An 11,804-nucleotide genomic window follows, 5' to 3' on the forward strand; every position below is an offset into this window, starting at 1 on the left:
GGAGCCTTGGTGCTGATCATGTTTTGCTCGTGGAAGAGGCTTAGTCAATGGGTCTGCAACATTCAGATCCGTATGTATCTTGCAAATCTCTATGTCTCCCACCTGGACTAGATCCCGGATGGAATTGAAGCATCTTTTGATGTTCTTGGTTCTCTTGTGAAATCTGGATTCCTTCGCCAAGGCAATTCCACCAGTATTGTCACAAAAGATTTTCATTGGACCCGATGCACTAGGTATAACACCTAGATCGGATATGAACTCCTTCATCCAGACTCCTTCATTCGCTGCTTCCGAAGCAGCTATGTATTCCGCTTCACATGTAGATCCCGCCACGATGCTCTATTTAGAACTGCACCAACTGACAGCTCCACCGTTTAATGTAAACACGTATCTAGTTTGCGATTTAGAATCGTCCGGATCAGTGTCAAAGCTTGCATCAACGTAACCGTTTACGATGAGCTCTTTGTCACCTCCATATACGAGAAACATATCCTTAGTCCTTTTCAGGTACTTCAGGATGTTCTTGACCGCTGTCCAGTGATCCACTCCTGGATTACTTTGGTACCTCCCTGCTAGACTTATAGCAAGGCACACATCAGGTCTGGTACACAGCATTGCATACATGATAGAGCCTATGGCTGAAGCATAGGGAACATCTTTCATTTTCTCTCTATCTTCTGCAGTGGTCGGGCATTGAGTCTGACTCAACTTCACACCTTGTAACACAGGCAAGAACCGTTTCTGTGCTTGATCCATTTTGAACTTCTTCAAAATCTTGTCAAGGTATGTGCTTTGTGAAAGTCCAATTAAGCGTCTTGATCTATCTCTATAGATCTTTATGCCTAATATGTAAGCAGCTTCACCGAGGTCTTTCATTGAAAAACTCTTATTCGAGTATCCCTTTATGCTATCCAGAAATTCTATGTCATTTCCAATCAGTAATATGTCATCCACATATAATATCAGAAATGCTACAAAGCTCGCACTCACTTTCTTGTAAATACAGGCTTCTCCAAAAGTCTGTATAAAACCAAATGCTTTGATCACACTATCAAAGCGTTTATTCCAACTCCGAGAGGCTTGCACCAGTCCATAAATGGATCGCTGGAGCTTGCACACTTTATTAGCTCCCTTTGGATCGACAAAACCTTCCGGTTGCATCATATACAACTCTTCTTCCAAAAATCCATTGAGGAATGCAGTTTTGACATCCATCTGCCAAATTTCATAATCATAAAATGCGACAATTGCTAACATGATTCGGACAGACTTAAGCATCGCTACGGGTGAGAAGGTCTCATCGTAGTCAACCCATTGAACTTGTCGAAAACCTTTTGCGACAAGTCGAGCTTTGTAGACAGTAATATTACTGTCAGCGTCAGTCTTCTTCTTGAAGATCCATTTATTCTCAATTTCTTGCCGATCATCGGGCAAGTCAACCAAAGTCCATACTTTGTTCTCATACATGGATCCCATCTCAGATTTCATGGCTTCAAGCCATTTTGCGGAATCTGGGCTCACCATCGCTTCTTCATAGTTCGTAGGTTCATCATGATCTAGTAGCATGACTTCCAGAACAGGATTACCGTACCACTCTGGTGCAGATCTTACTCTGGTTGATCTACGAGGTTCAGTAGTGTCTTGTTCTGAAGTTTCATGATCATTATCATTAGCTTCCTCACTAATTGGTGTAGGTGTCGCAGAAAAAGGTTTCTGTGATGTACTACTTTCCAATAAGGGAGCAGGTACAGTTACCTCGTCAAGTTCTACTTTCCTCCCACTCACCTCTTTCGAGAGAAACTCCTTCTCCAGAAAGTTTCCGAATTTAGCAACAAAAGTCTTGCCTTCGGATCTGTGATAGAAGGTGTATTCAATAGTTTCCGTTGGATATCCTATGAAGACACATTTCTCCGATTTGGGTTCGAGCTTATCAAGTTGAAGCTTTTTCACATAAGCATCGCAACCCCAAACTTTCAGAAACGACAACTTTCGTTTCTTGCCAAACCACAGTTCATAAGGCGTCGTCTCAACGGATTTTGATGGTGCCCTATTTAACGTGAATGCGGCCATCTCTAAAGCATATCCCCAAAATGATAGCGGTAAATCAGTAAGAGACATCATAGATCGTACCATATCTAGTAAAGTATGATTACGATGTTTGGACACACCATTACGCTGTGGTGTTCCGGGTGGCGTGAGTTGCGAAACTATTCCACAATGTTTCAAATGTACACCAAACTCGTAACTCAAATATTCTCCTCCACAATCAGATCGTAGGAATTTTATTTTCTTGTTACGATGATTTTCCACTTCACTCTGAAATTCTTTGAACTTTTCAAACGTTTCAGACTTGTGTTTCATTAAGTAGATATACCCATATCTGCTTAAGTCATCTGTGAAGGTGAGAAAATAACGATATCCGCCATGAGCCTCAATATTCATCGGACCACATACATCTGTATGTATGATTTCCAACAAATCTATTGCTCTCTCCATAGTTCCGGAGAACGGCCTTTTAGTCATCTTGCCCATGAGGCACGGTTCGCAAGTACCAAGTGATTCATAATCAAGTGGTTCCAAAAGTCCATCAGCATGGAGTTTCTTCATGCGCTTTATACCGACATGACCTAAACGGCAGTGCCACAAAGAAGTTGCACCATCATTATCAACTCTGCATCTTTTGGTTTCAACATTATGAATATGTGTGTCACTACTATCGAGATTAAATAAGAATAGACCATTCTTCAAGGGTGCATGACCATAAAAGATATTACTCATATAAATAGAACAACCATTATTCTCTGATTTAAATGAATAACCGTCTCGCATCAAACAAGATCCAGATATAATGTTCATGCTTAATGCTGGCACCAAATAACAATTATTTAGGTATAATATTAATCCCGAAGGTAGATGTAGAGGTAGCGTGCCGACCGTGATCACATCGACTTTGGAACCGTTTCCCACGCGCATCGTCACCTCGTCCTTAGCCAATCTTCGCTTAATCCGTAGTCCCTGTTTCGAGTTGCAAATATTAGCAACAGAACCAGTATCAAATACCCAGGTGCTACTGCGAGCATTAGTAAGGTACACATCAATAACATGTATATCACATATACCTTTGTTCACCTTGCCATCCTTCTTATCCGCCAAATACTTGGGGCAGTTCCGCTTCCAGTGACCAGTCTACTTGCAGTAGAAGCACTCAGTTTCAGGCTTAGGTCCAGACTTGGGTTTCTTTTCTCGAGCAGCAACTTTCTTGCTGTTCTTCTTGAAGTTCCCCTTCTTCTTCCCTTTGCCCTTTTTCTTGAAACTAGTGGTCTTATTGACCATCAACACTTGATGCTCCTTATTGATTTCTACCTCCGCAGCCTTTAGCATTGCGAAGAGCTCGAGAATTGTCTTATCCATCCCTTGCATATTATAGTTCATCACGAAGCTCTTGTAGCTTGGTGGATGTGATTGGAGAATTCTGTCAATGACGCTATCATCCGGAAGATTAACTCCCAGTTGAATCAAGTGATTACAATACCCAGACATCTTGAGTATATGCTCACTGACAGAACTATTCTCCTCCATCTTGCAGCTATAGAACTTATTGGAGACTTCATATCTCTCAATCCGGGCATTTGCTTGAAATATTAACTTCAACTCCTGGAACATCTCATATGCCCCATGATGTTCAAAACGTCGTTGAAGTCCCGGTTCTAAGCCGTAAAGCATGGCACATTGAACTATCGAGTAGTCATCAGCTTTGCTCTGCCAAACGTTCATAACATCTGGTGTTGCTCCAGCAGCAGGCCTGGCACCCATCGGTGCTTCCAGGACGTAATTCTTCTGTGCAGCAATGAGGATAATCCTCAAGTTACGGACCCAGTCCGTGTAATTGCTACCATCATCTTTCAACTTTGCTTTCTCAAGGAACGCATTAAAATTCAACGGAACAATAGCATGGGCCATTTATCTACAATCATACATAAACAAGCAAGATACTATCAGGTACTAAGTTCATGATAAATTTAGGTTCAATTAGTCATATTACTTAAAGAACTCCCACTTAGATATACATCCCTCTAATCCTTTAAGTGATTACGTGATCCAAATCTAATAAACCATGTCCGATCATCACGTGAGATGGAGTAGTTTCATTGGTGAACATCACTATGTTGATCATATCTACTATATGATTCATGCTCGACCTTTCGGTCTCTGTGTTCCGAGGCCATATCTATATATGCTTGGCTCGTCAAGTATAACCTGAGTATTCCGCGTGTGCAACTGTTTTGCACCCATTGTATTTGAACGTAGAGCCTATCACACCCGATCATCACGTGGTGTCTCAGCACGAAGAACTTTCGCAATGGTGCATACTCAGGGAGAACACTTCTTGATAATTAGTGAGAGATCATCTTATAATGCTACCGTCAATCAAAGCAAGATAAGATGCATAAAAGATAAACATCACATGCAATCAATATAAGTGATATGATATGGCCATCATCATCTTGTGCTTGTGATCTCCATCTCTGAAGCACCGTCATGATCACCATCGTCACCGGCGTGACACCTTGATCTCCATCGTAGCATCGTTGTTGTCTCGCCAATCTTATGCTTCCACGACTATCGCTACCGCTTAGTGATAAAGTAAAGCATTACAGCGCGACTGCATTGCATACAATAAAGCGACAACCATATGGCTCCTGCCAGTTGCCGATAACTCGGTTACAAAACATGATCATCTCATACAATAAAATTTAGCATCATGTCCTGACCATATCACATCACAACATACCCTGCAAAAACAAGTTAGATGTCGTCTACTTTGTTGTTGCAAGTTTTACGTGGCTGCTACGGGCTTAAGCAAGAACCAATCTTACCTTCGTATCAAAACCACAACGATAGTTTGTCAAGTTGGTGCTGTTTTAACCTTCGCAAGGACCGGGCGTAGCCACACTCGGTTCAACTAAAGTTGGAGAAACTGTCACCCGCAAGCCACCTATGTGCAAAGCACGTCGGGAGAACCGGTCTCGCGTAAGCGTACGCGTAATGTCGGTCCGGGCCGCTTCGTCCAACAATACCGCCGAACCAAAGTATGACATGCTGGTAAGTAGTATGACTTATATCGCCACAACTCACTTGTGTTCTACTCGTGCATATAACATCAACATATAAAACCTGGGCTCAGATGCCACTGTTGGGTTTCGTAGTAATTTCAAAAAATTTCCTACGCACACGCAAGGTCATGGTGATGCATAGCAACGGGAGGGGAGAGTGTGATCTACGTACCCTTGTAGATCAACAACGGAAGCGTTAGGTTGATGTAGTCGTACGTCTCCATGGCCCGACTGATCAAGCTTCGAAACTACGACACCTCCGAGTTTTAGCAAACGTTCAGCTCGATGACGATCCCCGGACTCCGATCCAGCAAAGTGTCGGGGAAGAGTTCTGTCAGCACGATGGCGTGGTGACGATCTTGATGTACTACCATCGTAGGGCTTCGCCTAAGCACCGCTATAATATTATCGAGGACTATGGTGGAAGGGGGCACCGCACACGGCTAAGAATATGATCACGTGGATCAACTTGTGTCTCAAGGGGTGCCCTCTGCCTTCGTATATAAAGGATCAAAAGGGGGGCCAGCCGGCCATCATAGCGCGCGCCAGGAGGAGTCCTACTCCCTCCGGGAGTAGGATTCCCCCCCCTTTCCTAGTTGGAATAGGATTCGTTAAGTGGGAAAGAGGAGAGAGAGAAGGATGGGGGGCGCCGGCCCCCTCTCTCCTTGTCCTATTCGGACTAGGGGGGAGGGGCGCGCGGCCCAGCCCTGGCCACCTCTCCTCTCTTCCACTAAGGCCCATTAAGGCCCATATACCTCCCGGGGGGTTCCGGTAACCTCCCGGTAATCCGGTAAAATCCCGATTTCACCCGGAACACTTTCGATATCCAACTATAGGCTTCCAATATATCAATCTTTATGTCTCTACCATTTCGAGACTCCTCGTCATGTCCATGATCACATCCGGGACTCCGAACAAACTTCGGTACATCAAAATGCATAAACTCATAATATAACTGTCATCGAAACCTTAAGCGTGCGGACCCTACGGGTTCGAGAACAATGTAGACATGACCGAGACACGTCTCCGGTCAATAACCAATAGCGGAACCTAGATGCTCCTATTGGCTCCTACATATTCTACGAAGATCTTTTATCGGTCAAACCGCATAACAACATACGTTGTTCCCTTTGTCATCGGTGTGTTACTTGCCCGAGATTCGATCGTCGGTATCCAATACCTAGTTCAATCTCGTTACCGGCAAGTCTCTTTACTCATTCCGTAATCCATCATCCCGCAACTAACTCATTAGTCGCAATGCTTGCAAGGCTTTATGTGATGTGCATTACCGAGAGGGCCCGGAGATACCTCTCTGACAATCGGAGTGACAAATCCTAATCTCGAAATACGCCAACCCAACATGTACCTTTGGAGACACCTATAGAGCACCTTTATAATCACCGAGTTATGTTGTGACGTTTGGTTGCACACAAAGTGTTCCTTCGGTAAACGGGAGTTGCATAATCTCATAGTCATAGAAACATGTATAAGTCATGAAGAAAGCAATAGCAACATACTAAACGATCGGGTGCTAAGCTAATGGAATGGGTCATGTCAATCAGATCATTCACCTAATGATGTGATCCCGTTAATCAAATAACAACTCTTTGTCCATGGTTAGGAAACATGACCATCTTTGATTAACGAGCTAGTCAAGTAGAGGCATACTAGTGACACTCTGTTTGTCTATGTATTCACACATGTATTATGTTTCCGGTTAATACAATTCTAGCATGAATAATAAACATTTATCATGATATAAGGAAATAAATAATAACTTTATTATTGCCTCTAGGGCATATTTCCTTCAGAGAGAGCAGAGGAGGAGGAGGGGGTCCAGAGAGAGAGAGGGGTGGTCAGGGGGTCTCGTGGCGCTCGTGGCCGTCTCCAGCAGCAGCGGCAAGCAGGAGCTGGCGAGCGCGTGCGTGCGCGCACGGCGGCCACAAGCCTCTCGTCCTATTGGCGAGAGGTGGGAGATGACTGGCAGCGGCGCTGGCTGGGCCGGCCAGGTGGGCTACCTACTGGGCCGTCGAGGTTGGCCAGGTAAGTCTCTTTCTCTCTTTTATTTCCCGTTTTCTAGTTTTGTGCAACTTTGTGGCTTTTCTAAAAATGCTTAGGCACTTTCAAAAAACATCAAACTGCTCATGCCCACTGTTTAGCATATAACCAACATGGAACATTTCAGTTTAGGATTATTTGGACATCTAAAATATTCTATAGCATTTAAATGCCCAAATGCAAATAGAGTATGATTTAATTCAGTGACCCTATGATGTCCTAGAAATATGTGCACCATTTTTGTCAGAGGTTTAAGACCAAGGCAAAGATGATGAACATTTTAGAAGGGCATTTCAGGTTCATTGAAAAAGATTTTAATAAATCCTAGTTGGATTAATGGGGTGCTGGGGGTTCTGTCATCCCCATTTCAATTTTCTGAGTAAAGTAGACATGATGCAACACCATATGTTAGCACTAGGCATTACTAGAACTAGGGATGTGACAACTCACCCCCACTAAACAAGAATCTCATCCCGAGATTCAGGACGTGAGGTAAGAAGACAGAGGGGGCACAGGACCAACACAATCTTCGCGATCCAGGTTGCACCTCATAAGGTTGTTGATTCGTTGCATACGTTGATCTTGACATCCTCGCTTTTGAGATCTTCATCCACGCAATGACAACGGAAAGAAACTCTACTAGGATTGATCTTCTCGAAGATCGAGCTATACAAGATCAACTCACGGAATGAGATGTTGAAACATCTCGAGTTAAGACACAAAACACATCAAGAGGGATGGCAGAACAAATGACGAGATTTGATTTGGTGGGCAACAATTCCACACTTAGAGAGATGGTGGATGGTGTCAAGGTGGCGAGGAAATAATTGCCATGATCCCATAACGGGGCACCTTGCGGAAGGTGACTCGTAGAATTATTCCCTTAAGTGGCAAAAAGAATTACTTTTGATTCGGAGATCATTGAAACTCCTTATACCAGCCTAAGGCAATCACAACAATCGTTTGGCGGAATACGAAGGGATGGCATACCCGGACTAGAATGGATGATGTGAACTACCTTGTTGAAGGCAACACAACGGATGATTTTGCTTGCACGTGCTCTCAAGAACTTGAGCATTTCCATATTCATCAAGGTTTTACCAACATCCATGGCACGGACCCGAGCAACACGACATACTACCATGATGACTAGTGATGGATGATGCGGATACAAAGGAAGATAGCACCTTCTCAGACTTCCCCTTAGCGAGGCTAAGGAAACAGAATCTGGATGATCGACCGAGAGACATTTAGCACTCCGCTTCTAATGTTCTCCTTAATGTTCTAGCATAATCCATTCATAGATATGGTTTCATATCTAGAACATCAAGTAAGAGATCGGACCTCGGGAACACAAAAATCCATAACGAACAACTATTGGAATAAATTCTACGAAATCCTGATGGGGAGGTGGCCAACATTCTCAATCAAGATACTAAAATAATAAGTCTTCTGGTTGGGTGTGTTGGCCACAACATCCACTTTACCGGGTTACAGAGAGACCAATATTACAGTCCTTAAGAAACGTTCCAACCATCGTATCTGCATGAGATTTAGATCCGGCTGGTGTCAGGACAATCCAGACTCATCGGGTCTGGAAAGAAAATGAAAGTTTGCAACACAAATCGACGAGATGACGTTGCGAGATTCTCGGGGGAATGAACTACGGTAGTAAGCTCCAAAACATGAGCCGGTTCTGCTACAAGCATGTGAACACGTTGTCCTAGACAAGCATAGTCACCTGGTAGTCTTACAACGAAACACTACCGAGTTTGGGGGGGAACCATTAACGAGGATATCGAAGTCCTTGCGTAAGTCTAGCTCTTAAGAGGAAACTTCTTCTCCTTGAACAAACCAATCAGTGGCTTAGTGTGCTAGGGACACATATGGAGTGGAGGTAATTAATCTACCAAACCATAGAATACTTCGCATGTATGCATGACTGATTTGGGATGATTCCAAGGGAAACAAAACAAACCTTCCTCAAATTCATGGTGGCAACTTACACCTAATGCACGTGAATTCGAGGAAGTCACTTCTTCCATCCAAGCATAAGCTTCATGAACGGAACACGAAAGCATTGCTTACAAAGTTTCCAATACTAACTTAGATGTTCAACATGAATCATGGGGGAGACAACATGCTGCTGATGGGCTCAACAGCAACTCATCAAAATTTCCATATCACTGGACTTCCACCATCATGTGAACACGGTGGTAGCATTGGTCAGACCAAAGGATGTAATGGTGTATGCTCGAGGGATCAACCATGAGTAAAACAACATTACGAACATCGTTGGTTCTGATTTGACTTGACGATAGCCCATACTCAAGTCAAAGTTTTGACAAGGCAATAGATCCAACAACTGATCATGAGGACCAATCAACGGAGATATCATCTTTTTTTTCAACACACACACAAAAAGATATCCCTTAACATGAACTAAGTTAGACAAGCTTTTATCTTCCAACTCTTCAAGTTGTTGTTCAGCTTAACCAACTAGCTCAGGGGTATCCAACACAGATTCTTGGAGAAGGGGTGGTTTACAAGAAACCAACTTGATCACGAGCTCAACATAACAGTCAGGGGACAACCAGGTAATACTTCTGAGAAGATCTTCGGAAAATCACGAACCACCGATATGTTACTAGGCTCGAGAACAACCTTGCTTTTCAGGGCAAGATGATATGATCAAAAGAGTGAGGGATTGACATAATCCTAACTCATTGATCGAGGAGTGCACCAGAGTTAAGGACTAGATAGTACGATCAATCTTAGGATGATGATTTAGTAACCAACACGCTAAGAATGAGAATATTGTCCATTAACTACGAAGCAACACAGTTGCTAGGAGTATTAATTTCACACATCATGGTTCACTTGTCGGCATTCCGGTTACAACAACACGGGACAGAGGAATGAATAATGATGGAGAGAAGTATCACTGCGTCAAGAGTTCATAAGAGGCGGTGCAATTCTCATGACATTCCTGGAATAAAGATGGTAACACTCCAAGGTAGAACAGAGCAAAAGCTGGATTGGCATTTTGATCCGTGAAATACAACTACTTTGACCCAATCCTAGAAGTGGACGAGGTACTGGAGTTTGTTTCTCCTAGTCATTCCAGAATAGAATGGCTTGACGGACCACAAGAATAATAGGCATCGATGAACACGAATGCACAACTATTCCTGACTATTAATTTATAGATGATGGTCGGAGTACAGCTGAGAATGGACAACTCAAGGAGCATATAACATTTTGAGTTGTGGATCATGGGTTAGTATGTCGAACGAGTTCAACATTTTTCTTCCGGATAACCCATGCAGAAAGGTCGAACTGGCAGAATCACAATTATGAATGGAGAACTCCTCAGGAGTACTCTAATGGTGATCTTTTGGTTCAAAGAACTTCTGCCTTAATGGTTCATGGTATTTGGAAGAAGGAAATACCACGGACCTCGAGGACTATCGCAAAGGTTACTAATATTCTAAAGGAACTAGCAAACACTATCAACAGAAGGTAAGTGCAGTGAATCTTGGGTCAGGAACCCAAGAGTAGAATACCTACTACTAAATGGCACCACGGGATGCTTTCGAGAACAATGGCCCGAATCATCTCACCGGCAATACAAAGCATTGCTAGATTACTAGGTGACTCTCTAAGACACCTTGGGTCATAATAATAGCTCCAACATATATGTCAAGGCAACAGAGTACTTCAACTCACTGGCTAGTGTGCTTATTCTGACCAAGAGGACATCGGGAACGGAGGAAGGATTTCCATGTGCATCAGATTATTTAGAAACCTGAGATGACTCGGGCGGCATAACGGTTGTAAATGCTCAAAAAGATTTGATACATCCTGCAAAATCGTGGCATAACCACTTAACATCGCAATATCAAGTTTCCAAGTCCAACTAACAACACACTGGAGTAGTAGAAACTGGACTGAGGCTTGAACTCAACAATCCTAGGAAACTAGATTTAGTAACATGTCATCCTGAGAGATAGAAGAGAAGCCTAGTTCTTAATCTCGTAGAAAAGATAAGATGACTCAGATCAAAAGGTCATGAGGATAAGGAGTAAAAAGAGCCTTACGTTCCCTTCCACAATCAATTCCCTTACATAACTAAAGCATTTCTAGACTCAACCTTGACCGGTTTGGCTTGGTAATCCTACAGGCAGTCAGGCTCTGATACCAAAGCTGTCAGGACCCCGATTCTAAGTCACATCGATCTAGCCTGTAACACTTCATATCACTTTGCGGCCTCACACACGGTATTCCCACGGGTGTCGCCTTACCATGTCCCGGGACCGGTTGCGCCTTTTGGCTCACGTATATGATAGTGTCGCTAGCATCCATATGACAGAGAACCCAGGACGACATGACTAGTCGTGAACCCAAAGTGGCACTAACTTACGGGGACAGGCATACATGAATCAACATCGAGCATGTCGGTCAGCAACATGTGAATTCGGGCTGTAGCACTGCGCTAACAGGACTCTGAGAACCCGGGCTGTAGCAGGCTAGGCAGGACTCCGGATGTCACCGCGTGACATTCCCCGAAGGGACAAACACAGGAACGAAGTGAATCACATGCCGGCCAGTCAAGTGTTCCAGAGCAGTAGT

This window comes from Triticum urartu, chromosome 6 (genome assembly GCF_003073215.2).
Source record: "Triticum urartu cultivar G1812 chromosome 6, Tu2.1, whole genome shotgun sequence".
Lineage (NCBI taxonomy): Eukaryota > Viridiplantae > Streptophyta > Magnoliopsida > Poales > Poaceae > Triticum > Triticum urartu.